Source organism: Triturus cristatus, chromosome 3_1 (genome assembly GCF_964204655.1).
Source record: "Triturus cristatus chromosome 3_1, aTriCri1.1, whole genome shotgun sequence".
NCBI classification, from domain to species: domain Eukaryota; kingdom Metazoa; phylum Chordata; class Amphibia; order Caudata; family Salamandridae; genus Triturus; species Triturus cristatus.
Window position 1 is genome coordinate 69,754,192 of NC_140583.1, and position 18,708 is coordinate 69,772,899.

Consider the following 18,708-nt stretch of genomic DNA (forward strand, 5'->3'; position numbering starts at 1 on the left):
AATCGGTGAAACCCCGCGGTGTAACGAAGTGTGGGTGCAACCAAACAAATGAAGTCCAAAGTGTGAGTTATCAGCAGGAAGGTAAAAAACAATTTCAGTTGCTTTGATATATATTAAAACAAAGGTCGTAGTTTTCAAATTAAAAAGTAAGAGCTTTGTTAGTGTCTGCTAAGCAAGGATTACATAGATGTCACCAAATATCTAAGACTGCGCACGCCCGCTGCGTGTGAGGAATGGCATTGGCTTTAAGTAGAGAGCCGGGCTCTGGGTCATGTGACCGTCCGAACTCCACCCCCTGTGGCCCACCAGCTGTGTTTGATGAGAGCATGTACAACCAACACCCTCCACATCAATTGAGGAAACCCCGCGGTTCAACGAGGTGTGGGCGCGACCAAACAAAGGAAGTGCAAAGTGCGAGTTATCAGCAGGAAGGTAAAAAACTAGTTCAGTTGCTTTGCTAAATATTAAAACAAAGGTCGTAGTTTTCAAATTAAAAAGTTAGTGCATGGTTAGTGTCTGCTAAGCAAGAATTACATCGATGTCTCCAAATCTCTAAGACTGCGTGCGTCCTCTACGCGTGAAGAATGGCATTGGCCTTAAGTAGAGAGCCGGGCTCTGGGTCATGTGACCATCCGAGCTCCGCAACATCTAGCCCCACCAGCTGTGTGTGACGAGAAAGCACGTATGCCCAACACCCTCCACATCAATCGGTGAAACCCCGCGGTGTAACGAAGTGTGGGTGCGACCAAACAAATGAAATCCAAAGTGCGAGTTATCAGCAGGAAGGTAAAAAACAATTTCAGTTGCTTTGATATATATTAAAACAGAGGTTGTAGTTTTCAAATTAAAAAGTTAGCGCTTGGTTAGTGTCTGCTAAGCAAGAGTTACATAGATGTCACCAAATCTCTGAGACTGCGTGCGTCCGCTGCGTGTGAAGAATGACATTGGCTTTAAGTAGAGAGCCAGGCTCTGGGTCATGTGACTGTGTGAGCTCCGTCCCCTCTAGCCCCACCAGCTGCGTGTGACGAGAGAGAGCACGTACGCCCAACACGCTCCACATCAATCGGTGAAACCCAGCGTTGGAACGAAGTATGGGTGCGACCAAACAAAGGAAGTGCAAAGTGCGAGTTATCAGCAGGAAGGTAAAAAAACAATTTCAGTTGCTTTGCTATATATTAAAGCAAAGGTCGTAGTTTTCAAATTAAAAAGTTAGTGCTTGGTTAGTGTCTGCTAAGCAAGGCTTACATAGATGTCACCAAATCTCTAAAACTGCGCGCGTCCGCTGCGCGTGAAGAATGGCATTGGCCTTAAGTAGAGAGCCGCGCTCTGGGTCATGTGACCGTCCAAGCTCGGCCTCCTCTAGCCCCACCAGCTGTGTGTGACAAAAGAGAGCACGTACGCCCATCACACTCCACATCAATCGGGGAAACGTGGTGGAACGAGGTATGGGTGCGACCAAACAAAGGAAGTGTAAAGTGCGAGTTATCAGCAGGAAGGTAAATGAAACAATTTCAGTTGCTTTGCTCAATATTAAAACAAAGGTCGTAGTTTTCAAATTAAAAAGTTAGCGATTGGTTATTGCCGGCTAAGCAAGAGTTACAAAGATGTCACCAAATCTCCGAGACTGCGTGCGTCCTCTGCACGTGAAGAATGGCATTGGCTTTAAGTAGAGAGCCAGGCTCTGGGTCATGGGACTGTCCAAGCTCCGCCCCCTCTAGCCCCACCAGCTGTGTGTGTAGAGAGACCATGTAAGCTGTTAGAAGGCGACCTCAGAGGGGCCCGGAGGGGGCCCTGACTGCCCTGAGACCCACCCTCGAGGTATCGTAGCCGGGCACTGGCGGGAGACTCCTCAAGTGAGGAACCTCGTATCTAGGTTCGCACACTCGGCACCACACGACAGAGAGACACCACACGAGGAGTTCTTAAGAGCAAATCTTTATCAGATCGAAGTGGTAGGATCTTTATAATCAGCAAGGCAAATATATACAAGCAGAGCGTGGGCTCACAGAGTCTTGGAGGGGGTTAGGACGTAGCGGGACAGTCTTTGGGGATATGGATCAAATGCAGGAGCGTACCCGGCGCACAGCTCACAATCCTCGAGCTGGGGGATACGCTTGTTGCCGTGGGGTCCGGCGGGACCAAGGGAGTCTGTGGGAGCCGCGAGTCACTCAGCAGGGCTCGGATACAAGTTCGGTGGTCCTACGATCTTCGAGGAGCCGCGAGTCACTCAGCAGGGCTCAAGCACAAGTTTGGAGGTCTTACGATCTTCAGGGAGCCGCGAGTCACTCATCAGGGCTCAAGCACAAGTTCGGAGGTCTTACGATCTTCAGGGAGCCGCGAGTCACTCAGCAGGGCTCAGGTACAAGTTCGGAGGTCTTACGATCTTCAGGGAGCCGCGAGTCACTCAGCAGGGCTCAGGTGTTCCAAGGCGAATCTGCCGGACAGTCCCAGAGCACCCCTTGTTATAGGGCGACTCCTCTTTGATGCCCGGAGTCTGTGCAGGCAGGGGTCTTGTCACCTGGGGGTCGCTTGTTGGGGTTTCCTGCCATTGTCTTTTGATCCTCTCAGGGCCGGGTCGGGAGGAGTCCCAGACACCCAGCAGGCGTGGAGCCAGCCCTCGGGGAGGCCGGCAGGTCGATCGAAACCCACCATCCCAGGGAAGCGCAGAGGTGTGATAGAAACTGCTCCTCCCTCTCTCCTCCCAAGGGGAGCACGATGTCCTCCAGCCGGAGTGGCGCCTCTAGGCCAGGGTCGCGCTGGGGCCGGGCGGCCATCTTGGTGCATGAAGTGGGCACGCGGACCCGGTGTGGCCGAAGGGAGGAAGGCCACGGACGGGGAAGTCCGGGTTGGGTGCGTGTGAGTTCTGGTGGGAAGGATCGGCTAGGCCGTGGGTTTGGGGGCTGGTGTGAGTTACAGGGGTCAGGTCTAGCTATGTTACGAGGGCCGGGTCTAACATAAGCCCACCACCCTCCAAATCAATCGGGGAAACCCCGCAGTGGAACGAGGTGTGGGCACGACCAAACAAAGGAAGTGCAAAGTGCGAGTTATCAGCAGGAAGGTAAAAAACTATTTCAGTTGCTTAGCTAAATATTAAAACAAAGGTCATAGTTTTCAAATTAAAAAGTTAGCGCTTAGGTAGTGTCTGCTAAGCAAGAGTTACATACATGTCACCAAATCTCTAAGACTGCGTGCGTCCGCTGCGCGTGAAGAATGGCATTGGCTTTAAGTAGAGAGCTCGGCTCTGGGTCATGTGACCGTCCGAGCTCCGCCCCATCTAGCCCCACCAGCTGTGTGTGACGAGAGAGCACGTATGCCCAACACCCTCCACATCAATCGATGAAACCCCGCGGTGTAATGAAGTGTGGGTGCGACCAAACCAATGAAGTCCAAAGTGCGAGTTATCAGCCGGAAGGTAAAAAACAATTTCAGTTGCTTTGATATATATTAAAACAAAGGTCGCAGTTTTCAAATTAAAAAGTTAGCGCTTTGTTAGTGTGTGCTAAGCAAGGATTACATGGATGTCACAAAATATCTAAGACTGCGTGCGTCCGCTGCGTGTGAAGAATGGCATTGGCTTTAAGTAGAGAACCGGGCTCTGGGTCATGTGACCGTCCGAGCTCCGCCCCCTCTAGGCCCACCAGCTGTGTTTGACGAGAGCAAGTACGCCCAACACCCTCCACATCAATCGGGGAAACCACGTGGTGGAACGAGGTATGGGCGCGACCAAACAAAGGAAGTGCAAAGGGCGAGTTATCAGCAGGAAGGTAAATAAAACAATTTCAGTTGCTTTGCTATATATTAAAACAAAGGTCGTAGTTTTCAAATTAAAAAGTTAATGCTTGGGTAGTGTCTGCTAAGCAAGAGTTACATAGATGTCACCAAATCTCTAAGACTGCGTGCGTCTGCTGCGCGTGAAGAATGGCATTGGCTTTAAGTACAGAGCCAGGCTCTGGGTCATGTGACCATCCGAGATCCGCCCCATCTAGCTCCACCAGCTGTGTGTAACGAGAGAGCACGTATGCCCAACACCCTCCACATCAATCGGTGAAACCCCGCGGTGTAACGAAGTGTGGGTGCGACCAAACAAATGAAGTCCAAAGTGCGAGTTATCAGCAGGAAGGTAAAAAACAATTTCAGTTGCTTTGATATATATTAAAACAAAGGTCGTAGTTTTCAAATTAAAAAGTAAACTCTTTGTTAGTGTCTGCTAAGCAAGGATTACATAGATGTCACCAAATATCTAAGACTGCGCGCGTCCGCTGCGTGTGAGGAATGGCATTGTCTTTAAGTAGAGAGCCGGGCTCTGGGTCATGTGACCGTCCGAGCTCCACCCCCTGTGGCCCACCAGCTGTGTCTGATGAGAGCATGTACACCCAACACCCTCCACATCAATTGAGGAAACCCCGCGATGGAACGAGGTGTGGGCGCGACCAAACAAAGGAAGTGCAAACTACGAGTTATTAGCAGGAAGGTAAAAAACTAGTTCAGTTGCTTTGCTAAATAATAAAACAAAGGTCGTAGTTTTCAAATTAAAAAGTTAGTGCTTGGTTAGTGTCTGCTAAGCAAGAATTACATCGATGTCTCCAAATCTCTTAGACTGCGTGCGTCCTCTGCGCGTGAAGAATGGCATTGGCTTTAAGTAGAGAGCCGGGCTCTGGGTCATGTGACCGGCCGAGCTCCGCCCCCTCTAGGCCCACCAGCTGTGTTTGACGAGAGAATGTACGCCCTACACCCTCCACATCAATCGAGGAAACCCCGCGGTGGGACATGGTGTGGGCGAGACCAAACAAAGGAAGTGCAAGGTGTGATTTATCAGGAGGAAGATAAAAAACAATTTCAGTTGCTTTGCTAAATATTAAAACAAAGGTCGTAGTTTTCAAATTAAAAAGTTCACGCTTGGGTAGTGTCTGCTAAGCAAGAGTTACATAGATGTCACCAAATCTCTAAGACTGGGCGCGTCCGCTGCGCATGCAGAATGGAATTGGCCTTAAGTAGAGAGCCGGGCTCTGGGTCATGTGACCATCTGAGCTCCGCAACATCTAGCCCCACCAGCTGTGTGTGACGAGAAAGCACGTATGCCCAACACCCTCCACATCAATCGGTGAAAGCCCGTGGAGTAACGAAGTGTGGGTGCGACCAAACAAATGAAGTCCAAAGTGCGAGTTATCAGCAGGAAGGTAAAAAACAATTTCAGTTGCTTTGATATATATTAAAACAGAGGTCGTAGTTTTCAAATTAAAAAGTTAGCCCTTTGTTAGTGTCTGCTAAGCAAGGATAACATAGATGTCACCAAATATCTAAGACTGCGCGTGTCCGCTGCGTGTGAAGAATGGCATTGGCTTTAAGTAGAGAGCCGGGCTCTGTGTCATGTGACCGTCCAAGCTCCACCCCCTCTAGGCCCACCAGCAGTGTTTGATGAGAGCATGTACACCCAACACACTCCACATCAATCGAGGAAACTCCGCGGTGGAACGTCGTGTGGGCGCGACCAAACAAAGAATGTGCAAAGTGTGAGTTATCAGCAGGAAAGTAAAAAACTATTTCAGTTGCTTTGCTAAATATTAAAACAAAGGTCGTAGTTTTCAAATTAAAAAGTTAGTGCTTGGTTAGTGTCTGCTAAGAAAGAATTACATAGATGTCTCCAAATCTCTATGACTGCGTGCGTCCTCTGCGCGTGAAGAATGGCATTGGCTTTAAGTAGAGAGCCGGGCTCTGTGTCACGTGACCGTCCAAACTCTGCCCCCTCTAGCCCCACCAGCTGTGTGTGACAAGAGAGAGCCCGTACGCCCAACACCCTCCACATCAATCGGGGAAACCCCACGGAGGAACATGGTGTGGGCGAGACCAAACAAAGGAAGTGCAAAGTGTGAGTTATCAGGAGGAAGATAAAAAACTATTTCAGTTGCTTTGCTAAATATTAAAACAAAGGTCGTAGTTTTTAAATTAAAAATTTCACGCTTGGGTAGTGTCTGCTAAGCAAGAGTTACATAGATGTCACCAAATCTCTAAGACTGCGATCGTCTGCTGCGCGTGAGGAATGGCATTGGCTTTAAGTAGAGAGCCGGGCTCTGGGTCATTTGACCGTCCGAGCTCCGCCCCATCTAGCCCCACCAGCTGTGTGTGCCGAGAGAGCACGTACACCCAACACCCTCCACATCAATCGGTGAAACCTCGCGGTGGAACGAAGTGTAGATGCGACCAAACAAAAGAAGTCGAAAGTGCGAGTTATCAGCAGGAAGGTAAAAAACTATTTCAGTTGCTTTGATATATATTAAAACAAAGGTCGTAGTTTTCAAATTAAAAAGTTAGCACTTTGTTAGTGTCTTCTAAGCAAGGATTACATCGATGTCTCCAAATCTCTAAGACTGCGTGCGTCCTCTGCGCGTGAAGAATGGCATTGGCTTTAAGTAGAGAGCCGGGCTCTGGGTTATGTGACCGTCCGAGCTCCGCCACCTCTAGGCCCACCAGCTGTGTTTGACGAGAGCATGTACGCCCAACACCCTCCACATCAATCGAGGAAACCCCGCGGTGGAACGAGGTGTGGGCGCGACCAAACAAAGGAAGTGCAAGGTGCGAGTTATCAGCAGGAAGGTAAAAAACAATTTCAGTTGTTTTGCTATATATTAAAGCAAAGGTCGTAGTGTTCAAATTAAAAAGTTAGCGCTTGGTTAGTGTCTGCTAAGCAAGACTTACATATATGTCACCAATTCTCTAAAACTGCGCCCGTCCGCTGCGCGTGAAGAATGGCATTGGCTTTAAATAGAGAGCCGGGCTCTGGGTCATGTGACCATCCGAGCTCCGCCCACGCTAGCCCCACCAGCTGTGTGTGACGAGAAAGCACGTACACCCAACACCCTCCACATCAATCGGGGAAACCCAGCGGTGGAACGAGGTGTGGGCGTGACCAAACAAAGGAAGTTCAAAGTGCGAGTTATCATCAGGAAGGTAAAAAACTATTTCAGTTGCTTTGCTATATATTAAAACAAAGGTCGTGGTTTTCAAATTAAAAAGTTGGTGCTTGGTTAGTGTCTGCTAAGCAATGCTTACATAGATGTCACCAAATCTCTGAGACTGCGCACGTCCACTGCGTGTGAAGAATGGTGTTGGCTTTAAGTAGAGAGCCGGGCTCTGTGACATGTGACCGTCCGAGCTACTGTGGTAAATATTTCGTTACCGGTACTATTTTTTATGCGGTAAAGTCTATTAAGAACAACTCAGTAAAATGAGAGGCAGAATCCGTGGTATTAGAGGTTTTAAAAAGGCTTTATTCCTATACAAAGGAATACAATTCGAATTGTAGGCATTCTATTCCATCACCACGAAAGTTCAGGAAGGAAGGGCATATATTATTGACAGAGAAGCAGTTTTATAGAAAATACATTACAATGAAACAGATGCAGGAGGCGTAACAGCTGATAAAAGGTGCATACGTAGCTAATAGAGGGCGTAATTTAATAAACGTCATCATACATGATGTCACAAGTGGGTGGATTCATAAGAGAATCCTGCAATGTCAGCAGAAATATTTGGCAGAGATGCGCGCGCAGCCGCATGACGTGTGATTGACGTGCAACTAGAGGGTGAAGGGGACTTGACATTTAGCTCTACATGTGGAGACAGAAGTCTGGGGTTATGTCAACCTAATCCCAAATCATATCTAATATCCTATGTTTAAAGAACAGTGTTATCCAAAAAGAGAGGTCTCTTAGGATAGAATCTTATTCTATACTGACTATACTGATTGTTAGTGCGTGTACAAGCGTCTAAGTGTCTACACTAGATGCGAGGGGGTAGGAATATTCCATGGTAACGGGGCTATGAATTACTTGCATGAGGGCAGCGAGGCCTGGCCCTGTGCACGGTAGCTGGAGGAATGTTTACCTAAACTGCTAGACAGGAATGCATCGGATGAGAGCGGAGGAGATAATCTTGAAGGTGAAATACAGTTTTTGGCCGGCGACGGGCTGGATCAGGCACCGTTAGCCGTGCAGGGAGTAAGACAAAGTTCATGTTCACAGATGCAGGCTCAGACTGGAGCTTTCAGAGGCAGAAGGCAGAAAAGGCTTGATGACAGAATTCGGGCCTACTCGCCTGAATCTGTAAAATGTGGAAAGTGAACCACATAAAGTCGGTGGCCTTTCATACTTAGAAAAGGAATATCTGACCCATTCATGGTGGATCTGAAAGAGGACATGTTGGCGGTGGACGCACATATATTTGCGTCTTCAGAACTGGAGCAGGAGGGAACATACATGTACTTATAGCATGTACATGGAGCCGTTGGGGTCTACGATAGGGGACATAACTGATCACAAAATTCATATTTCCTCATTCCCTCCTTGTCCCCTTCGGACCCTTAGGAGATATCGATCTTCATCAATCCATCGATCTGTTCATATAGTATCATTTGTTCTTCTTTCTTCTTCCGGGATCTCGAACGAAAACTTGGATGTGGGATACACGAGGTGGCACACAGACCACAAATCGCTGGCCCACATTGTAGACATAAGCAGCAACTGAATAGTATGAGAAAGCCAATACCTAGGAAGGAGAGCATTCTCCATCCCCAGGCTGACAACACGCCCCAGAACCAACCGGACCAAGTCCAGGTGCCTGGACTCTGGTGTATCTGGCTTACAATCTTATGAAGGCGGGTTATGGCTTTATATACTGACGGCGAATTTTCTGGTATGAAAATGCAACAACTTGATCCGATGACCCTACAAGCTCCGCCCCTATCGGCCAGGATGACGTCAAGGACAAGACGATTTTGAAGCACAACAATCCGCATAGCAGACTGCTCTTCTGTTAAATTGCCTAAGGCGGAAATAGTTTCGTTCACTACTGCTTCAAGGGTTCTGGTTAATCTACGTATCAGCTTACTATTAGTGACTGTACCTATATAGGGAAAGAAACCTTTATTGAAATCTGTGTATTTTTCCCATGCTGTTTCAGTGTAATCGACAATTGGGAGATCTCTCTGCTGTCTATTGTGTACTAAATGGGTATTTCTATGATAATCAGGAGGGGCTAGGAAAACAGGTGGTAGAAGGAATGCTATGTAACAGGTACCATCCCAATCTAAAGGTAGACGTATATATGCGGTCTGGCCACATATAAAGTAGGAATGACGAGAAGCTCTGAATGTAGACTTGCCTTGATCACTGAATTTTATTACAGTGATGCATTTACTATGGCCCATGTGTATGGAGCCATTCTTTCTTATACATAATTCCCCCTTTACTAGGAATACTGTCATGGCGGACAAGATTGGTGTAGCTTCAGATTCAACGTTCAGGATCATGAGGTTAAGTGTAAAATTACCTAATCCATATACTTCATTTTCTAGATCAGTTCCTGTTCTTTTGGGAAGTCTCTCCTTGTTAGGGTAGCAGACTTTAAGCAAAACTAAGTTCAGGTTTCCCCATACCCAGTTGTCTTGATAAACTGCGGAATTCGAATCTAGGGAATTAATCAAACTAAACCATGCTCCACAGGAGCCATTGTGTGTGAACGGATAGGGAAAGAGGGGCAAAACTCCCTTATAGTTCTGATAGGGAGGGAGTCGGCCACATATCCAACAATTTGTGGCATTGCTGGTTTGATGGGAATGATGTAGCATACTAATGAATGTGTTGTTGCGCAGCGCAAATCTATAAGACAATTCATGTGGAGGTAATTCACTAAAAGAATGTTCTGCAGTTATATTGTAAGCACGCTTAGGAATAGGGTAATACATGTGCAATAGGATGCTGACAATGATGATCAGAAGACTTAGAAAAAACAAAATTAATAATGTTACTGTGCAGTGACTACGAAATGATTTACAATACGCATGCTTCTTGAGCTGTATTCGATGATTTCTTTCTCTATTCCGGTCTAGAGGATACATGTCAGAGACAAATTCAACCGATTCACCTTGGAGAGGACTTAAACAATCAAATTGTCTGACTTACTAGACCTCAATTTTAGTTTATAAATTTCTGAGTTCGATTGCTCAACCAAGGGGAGCTTTGAGTCTGTCTGTGAGGGAATACAGGGTTGAGTATCTACGCTGGATGGTAGTCCATAAAATTTCTTGATATGACTCGAGTGCAACCACCCTTTCCGTCCCTCGATTTTCACGGCTGTCCTTGTGGTGAGTAGAACCAACTTCGGTGACTTCCACCTAGGATCCAGTTGGGTCTTCCGGTCAAAGTTCCTGACCAACACCAGGTCTCCAGGAACCACGTCATGGGGCTTCACCTCAGTATTGTCGGGAAAAGCTGCGGATACCTGTGAACGACAAGATTGTAGTGCAGACATCAAGGAAGCCAGGTAATCTGTCAGCATATTACAGTCAACATCAGTGATTTTACGAGGTATAGGCGTACCCCACATATTTGGTGGTCTACCGAAGATCACCTCATACGGGGATAGCCCTGTTCGAGAATGTGCTACCATTCTCATGTAAAAGAGCGCAACTGGTAAGGCTACTATCCAATCAACTCCTTTTTCTCTACATATTTTGGACAATCTAATTTTCAGAGTTTGATTATGACGTTCCACGAGACCTGCCGCCTCGGGATGTCGGACACAATGGAATTTCCATTGGTAGCCTAATAGAAGGGAAACGTGTTTCATTAGTTCGGATGAGAACGGCTGGCCGTTATCTGAGTAGACAACACGTGGTAAACCGTACCGTGGGAAGAATTCTCGAACTAACTGTTTGGCAGTAGTCGGGGCAGTGTAATCTGAAACCGGGTATGCTTCTGTCCAACGGGAAAGAGCACAGACAACTACGAGAACATATTTGAATCCTCGACATCGTTCCATCTGGATATAATCCATCTGGAGGACTTCAAAAGCATGATCGGGAGTTTGGAATCCACCCTGTTCTACGGGGATGCTTTTACCTGGATTAAACTGACAACATATCATACAGGTACGAACTTTTTGTTTAGCTGCGGCTCGTAAATGTTTGTTGAACCAAATGTGTTGAATGCTGTCTAGCATAGCTTTTTCTCCTAGGTGCGCTGGACTATGTATAGTGTTAATGATGACTTGGACCATTGAGTCGGGAAGAAACCATATAGATTTTTCCTTCGTCATCCATCCTTGATCTGTTTGGATCCCTCCTAATTCAGTCCATTTCTTTATTTCTTCTGGTGTAGCATGTGTCTGTATGTCAATTACATCAAGGGCGGGATCCTTAACTGTCATGCAATGTGTTGGTGTCAGGACTATTGTCTTTGTCATGTCAGTTGTGTGAGTCTGATTCTGAGCAGTCTGTTTAGCTGTTCTGTCAGCTAGGTCATTACCCTGAGAAATGATATCGGTAACTTTTGTGTGGGCTTTGCATTTCATAATCGATATTGCAGTAGGTAGATGAATCGCGTCTAATAGGGCTTGAATGAGGGGTCCGTGTTGGATGTGGGCACCGTGAGAAGTTAAATAACCTCTCTCTCGCCACAGTACGCCGAAGTCATGGACGACTCCGAATGCATAACGTGAATCTGTGTATATGTTGACTTTTTTATTTGTGGCTTGGATACAGGCTTGTGTCAGAGCGGTGAGCTCTGCTGCTTGAGCTGACAAAGTGTTAATACAATTTGTTTCAATGACTTCAGTGTCTGTTGTGACTGCGTAAGCGGCCACTAACTCTCCTGTACTTGTTCTCATACATGACCCATCTACATACAATGTCAAGTCTGGATCTGACAAAGGGATATCTGTCAAGTCTTGTCTGGGTTTCGTCGTGATAGTAATGACTTCGACACAATCATGTGCCAATGGATCTGTTCCGCCTACTGGTAACAGTGTGGCAGGATTTAACGTATTACAACGTCTGATTTCTATATGTGGCTGAAACAATGTTAATTCGTAACCGGTGAGTCTTGCTATAGTCAAGTGTTGTGTTTGTGTGCGGGTCAAGAGAACCTCTACTGCGTGTGGTACTTGTACTGTCAATTGATGTCCTAACACTATGGCATCGCTTTGTCTGATTGCTAAAGCTGTTGCTGCCACTGATTTCAGGCACGCTGGAAGTGCCTGAGCTACTGGATCTAATGTACTAGAGAAATAAGCACATGGTTTGTGTGATCCTGCTTGTTCCTGAGTGAGTACTGACAAAGCAGTACCTTTGCGTTCTGTAACGAAGAGTGTAAACTGTTTACTGTAACATGGTGTTGCGAGGACAGGTGCTTGGCATAAAGCTTTCTTTAAGCTTTCAAAAGCGTGTGTATGTTCTAGAGTCCAAGGGAGGACAGTCGATGTGGCTGCCTCCTGCGTTGTCAACTGGATGAGTGGTTTTGCTAGAAATGCATATTGAGGGATCCACTGCCTACAGTATGAAGTGAGGCCTATAAAAGCCCGCACCTCCTTTTGTGTCTTGGGTGCTGGCATGTTAGCAATTAACTGGATGCGGTCGGATGTAAGCTGCCTTCCCTCCTTGGACAGCGAGTGCCCAAGGTAAACAACTCGCTGGACACAGAATTGCAGCTTGGAAGGGGACACCTTGTGCCCCTTGTCAGCCAGAAATTTCAAAACCGTCAGTGACGCTGTTTCACATTCAGGTTCGCTTCGGGCGGTGATCAGCAGATCATCGACATATTGAAGCAAGGCAGTGTTAACTGGCATGTGTATACTGTCAAGTTCTCGTTTCAATGCTTGGCTATAGATGCTGGGGCTTTCTGTAAATCCTTGAGGTGCGCGTGTGAATTTAAAGCTTCGTCCATTTAAACTAAAACCGAACAAATATTGACTTTCCGGATCTATTGGGACACTAAAAAAAGCATTTTTGAGATCAATTACAGTGAAGAACGTTGCTTCTGAGTCAATAGCTGTGAGTAATGAAGAGATATCTGGGACCACAAGGTATTGTGGTACAATACATTTATTTAATTCGCGCAGATCAATAACTAATCAATATACTGGTGGTGCTTTTGGATCCGTTCTTTTAAGGATCGGAATTATCGGGGAATTACATACATTGGAGTCAGTTTCCACAACCACTCCTTGGGCAATAAGCTCGTCAATGATTTGCAGTAAAGCCACTACAGCATCTGGTGGTAACTTGTATTGTCGCATTCGTGGTAGTACCACTCCTGTTTTCAGTGTGACTCGATATGGTGTAATGTTCATGCAACCAACATCAGTGGGGCCTTGTGCCCATAAATGTGTAGGTAAATTCTGCAGTCGGTGATCCATGTCTCTAGATACGTAGTGACCTTTAAAGTCACGTAAAAATAGTCGTACTCCTTCCGGAGAACAACATATTATGGCTCCTAGAGCTTTCAATGTTTTTATGCCTAACAAGTTTTCTGGACATGATTTAGTAAGCAATAAATCTGTAGTACGTGTCAATGGACCGACTGTAAGTGGAAGAGGTTGTGTTACGTCATTTATTATCGGTTTTCCTGAGAATCCAAAGGAAATATTTTGTGAGCCTGAGAGGGGTGCCCCTGGAACTTCACTGCGTCTTATAGTTGTTCTGCTTGCCCCTGTATCAAGTAAAAACTTTCTGTCTTCCCCTAATAGTTCACTATGTACATAAGGTCCCTCTTGGTCTACAGGAACCTCTATAAGGGGTAAGCCAACTTCCCTCTCTAGGCTATCTCATGAGTATCGCTGATAATCGGGATAATCTGTTTGTGCATACTGATACATTTGTTGTGTTGTTGCTTGAGTTGCAGCAATAGGCTGCGCTTGTGGTGGTGCTACGATCTGTTGTGGAGCTGCCTGTTGCGGAGCTAATTGTTGCGGAGCTAACCTAGGTTGTGCCTGCTGAGGCGTTTGTTGTTGATTCTGATCCTGTCTGGGTGGACGTGGTCTCTCATGTGTTCTACCTGTGGCTATATTATGTTTCAGGACTGGACAATCGTGTATATAATGACCTGGTTGTTTACAGTAATTGCATGTCCCTTTTGCAGGACTTGCGGAATCACCCTTTTGATGACTATCGGCTGGAACTGACTGTGCAACAAGCATTTTCATTTTTGTATCTTTCATACGTCTTTGCTCGTGTTCTTGTTCTTCTCTAATTCTATTGTGATGATATTGTAACATCTGTAGCATCTGTGATGGGGTATTACCTTGCCAGGTACTTTCGAATTTCAATACTCTATTCTTGACTTGTAGCAGAGAATTTTCAACTAATTTTGTCACAAACAGATGTGGATATGACTCACTACTGGCTTTTATGCCACTATTTATACTAAAACATTTTTCAAATCGGGAATAGAAATCACTAGTGTCTTCATCTGGTTTTTGTTTACAGGCTGAGATTGCACCCCAGTCTTCCTTTTTCGTAGTTAATAAACGTGGCAGTACCTGTATTAGTAATCCTGCTAGTGCTGTAGTCTTTTCCCCAAGCCCTGCTCCTGCAGCTCGGGCCTTTTCTTCGTTTTCTAATGCTGTCCAATCTATCTTTTGGTCTCCCACCTCCCATTCTTTTTCTTTGAGTTTCTCATAAACACCGGCGGGTAACAGGACTTTTAGTATTTTCATAATATCGGGGTAGGTATACTCTCCCATGAGTAACATGTCTTTTATCTCACGGTGGAAACCTGCTGGGTCCTTGTCATGGCTGGGTACTACTTTCTTCATTTCTAATAATTCCAGTTTAGTTATAGGCGTGTACACAAACACGCGTGTAAAGTTATCACCGGTACCTCTAATTGGGTGTACTTCGCGTAACGGATTCTGTCTATCTATGTGATACATTTTTCTTCCCATGATGGGAACTGGAACGTGTTCTGGGCATATGAAATTTAAATATTGGTTTCGGGATTCTAGAATTTCCTTAATCAAATCAGTACCTGACCCTCTCCATATATTCGTGAGTAGTTCTGTCAATATGTCAGGTAAGGGTCCTGGATCGGAGTGTTGGCTTTTATATAATATAAGGAGGTGTTGAATCATGTATATACTAGCTAACCGCTGTTCATATGGGTCTAGATTCAGAAACGTGTGTGCAAGTACATCATCATTGTATTCGCCGGGACTGTCAGCCCATTGCACTGCTGACCTGGCTAATTCCTGTTCGTCCATGGAATCGAGCACGTGGTACCCCCTTCGATCTCGGAGTAATTTATCAGCGGCTTGGAATAAGTGTTCGGGGGATTTTGTATTTAGCATAGGGTTTGGAAAATGTCTATTATATTCTGGACGTATTGGACGTATTGGGTCGTTAAAACCTCTGGTATTATTATGGGGTCTTCCTTTACCTACATAAGCTATCGTGTCTACTTGCTCTGATTCTTGCTCCTCCTCCTCTCTGTTTAGGTCAGCGGCGTCTACCTCTAATCTTTCTTCGTGTATTCGTTCTACTTCTTTGCGGATCTTTCGGTACATAGCCACTATACATAACTGTTTATCATGTCTCCCTTCTGATATATTCTGGCCCCAAGTGACAAGTTTTTGCATTTCTTCCGGATTTACCCCAGGCCGGTCTTGATTTCTGATTATACAGTTTATGAGGAAACGTAACAGTTGTCCCTGTACCTCCGCTTTCTGGTACTCCATGGCTCTGCTAATACTTTCAGGACCTCGTCCTGACTGGACAAAGTGATATATATTTTCTAAATGTGTAGCCATTCCTGGTAGCTTCGTTAAATATATTGCAGCTCGTCTAATACGTAATGATGACAGCAGCATTTCGTCCCGTTTACCGGGCACAGGATCATATCTACAATCTACTAGAACTTCCTTAAGCATGTCGGGAGTTGCTAGTTTGGGCGTACGTTGGTGTGCTAATTCTCTAAGGGAAAATTTATTTCCTCTGGGTGGCGTAGAAAAAATGTCTGTCGTACCTCCTGTAGCACCGTCTGGGGTGCTGGACGTGAAAGGATTTGTTGAAGGTGAGACAGCAACCGTCGTGGCGGGAAAAGCGGTAGAAACAGATGTGCTTGTCGGAATGTGTGTCGGAGCTTGTTGTTGTGGAGGTACAGACGGAGGATCTTGGCGATGAGCACCATCGGTAAGCGGTCTATGTGGTGCGGTATTAGCATACTCGGGAGCTGCATCATCTAAATAAGAGGAAAGGAAAACATCTTCTGCGGTTCTGGGATGCCCCTTGGGATGTGCTTTTATCGGAAACAATGGAGGTGGCAAGTCCTTTGGTATTTCCGGAGTAGCCTTAGGTAACCCTTCGGCCAGAAGTGGATACATACCATTCATAAGAGCGTTTCTTTGTCTATCTACTTGTTCTGATTTTACTCGGGTACCTTCCTCAAGTAATAGATTTTCTCTGACTTTATTTGAATTCTCCTTACTCTTATCTTCCTGTCTGAGTGCTTTTTCTGTACGTCTATACGATTCTTTACGCCATAATTCAATGGCATCTTTCTGTGACTGTCTGGCTTTCTTTTTCCATAATTCTTCTTCTACTCTCATGATGCAATCTGCATCCCAGGTCCCCGCTACGGGCCATCTCTGACTCTCTGGTAATTCTTTGGTGTAGTCCACCCATAAATCAAGAAATAATACGGCATCTAGGCCATGCTTATGATACATAAAGTACCCTGGAGTGTCCCTCGGTGGGATGGGAACAGCTTCCTCGAGTACCCCTTTTCTAGTTTTGATCTGTCTTAGTTTCGAAAAGAGCGGCATTTTTAGACCTTATTACTAGAACACACTTTATACAAAAAAAACACAATAATGAACAGTCATTCACACCACAGTATATAGAACGTATTTTAAAACATTTAACACTTAACAGTTTTACGAACAATGATAAATAATAGAAAACCAGTTACTGACATAATACTTATTTATTTATATGCAAAACATACTATATATACTGCTAAACAGTACAGATACACTGCTAAAACAGTGCAGACCGGATTTGTGTACCCAAACCCGTCTTGACCGGCACAGACTATGTGCACGTAAAATGCCTCCCCGGTAATGGTACTCACCGGGTAGCTCGGAACGGAAGGCCTCGGAACGGAACTGAAACTGGACCGGACTGGACTCGACTCGACTGGACTCGGAACTTCGGAACCTGGCGGGTCTCTGTATACCTCGGATCTTGCTCTCTCAGCTAGGCTCTGGTCGGGATACTTCGCACTTCTCACCGCCTCGTCTGGGTGTTGATCGCAGCCTCAGTCGTCCCCGCTTGGCCGGAAGGAGATACAGGAAATCCTGCGGGTACGCGTTTTTGTCCGTTCAGCTGTGGCAGGAGACCGGGCCTGCAACGCACCGCCGGCGCGTGAGATGAGAAAGTGTCCCTGTTCGGGCGCCAATTTATGTGGTAAATATTTCGTTACCGGTACTATTTTTTATGCGGTAAAGTCTATTAAGAACAACTCAGTAAAATGAGAGGCAGAATCCGTGGTATTAGAGGTTTTAAAAAGGCTTTATTCCTATACAAAGGAATACAATTCGAATTGTAGGCATTCTATTCCATCACCACGAAAGTTCAGGAAGGAAGGGCATATATTATTGACAGAGAAGCAGTTTTATAGAAAATACATTACAATGAAACAGATGCAGGAGGCGTAACAGCTGATAAAAGGTGCATACGTAGCTAATAGAGGGCGTAATTTAATAAACGTCATCATACATGATGTCACAAGTGGGTGGATTCATAAGAGAATCCTGCAATGTCAGCAGAAATATTTGGCAGAGATGCGCGCGCAGCCGCATGATGTGTGATTGACGTGCAACTAGAGGGTGAAGGGGACTTGACATTTAGCTCTACATGTGGAGACAGAAGTCTGGGGTTATGTCAACCTAATCCCAAATCATATCTAATATCCTATGTTTAAAGAACAGTGTTATCCAAAAAGAGAGGTCTCTTAGGATAGAATCTTATTCTATACTGACTATACTGACTGTTAGTGCGTGTACAAGCGTCTAAGTGTCTACACTAGATGCGAGGGGGTAGGAATATTCCATGGTAACGGGGCTATGAATTACTTGCATGAGGGCAGCGAGGCCTGGCCCTGTGCACGGTAGCTGGAGGAATGTTTACCTAAACTGCTAGACAGGAATGCATCGGATGAGAGCGGAGGAGATAATCTTGAAGGTGAAATACAGTTTTTGGCCGGCGACGGGCTGGATCAGGCACCGTTAGCCGTGCAGGGAGTAAGACAAAGTTCATGTTCACAGATGCAGGCTCAGACTGGAGCTTTCAGAGGCAGAAGGCAGAAAAGGCTTGATGACAGAATTCGGGCCTACTCGCCTGAATCTGTAAAATGTGGAAAGTGAACCACATAAAGTCGGTGGCCTTTCATACTTAGAAAAGGAATATCTGACCCATTCATGGTGGATCTGAAAGAGGACATGTTGGCGGTGGACGCACATATATTTGCGTCTTCAGAACTGGAGCAGGAGGGAACATACATGTACTTATAGCATGTACATGGAGCCGTTGGGGTCTACGATAGGGGACATAAACTGACCACAAAATTCATATTTCCTCATTACGCCCCCTCTAGGTCCACCAGCTGTGTGTGACGATTGAGCACGTATGCCCAACACCCTCCATATCAATCGGGGAACCCCGCAGTGGAATATAGTGTGTTGGCGCGACCAAACAAAGGAAGTCCAAAGTGCGAGTTATCAGCAGGAAGGTAAAAAACTGTTTCAGTTGCTTTGCTATATATTAAAACAAAGGTCGTAGCTTTCAAATAAAAAAATTGGTGCTTGGTTAGTGTCTGCTAAGCAAGGCTTACATAGATGTCACCAAATCTCTAAAACTGCGCGCGTCCGCTGCGCGTGAAG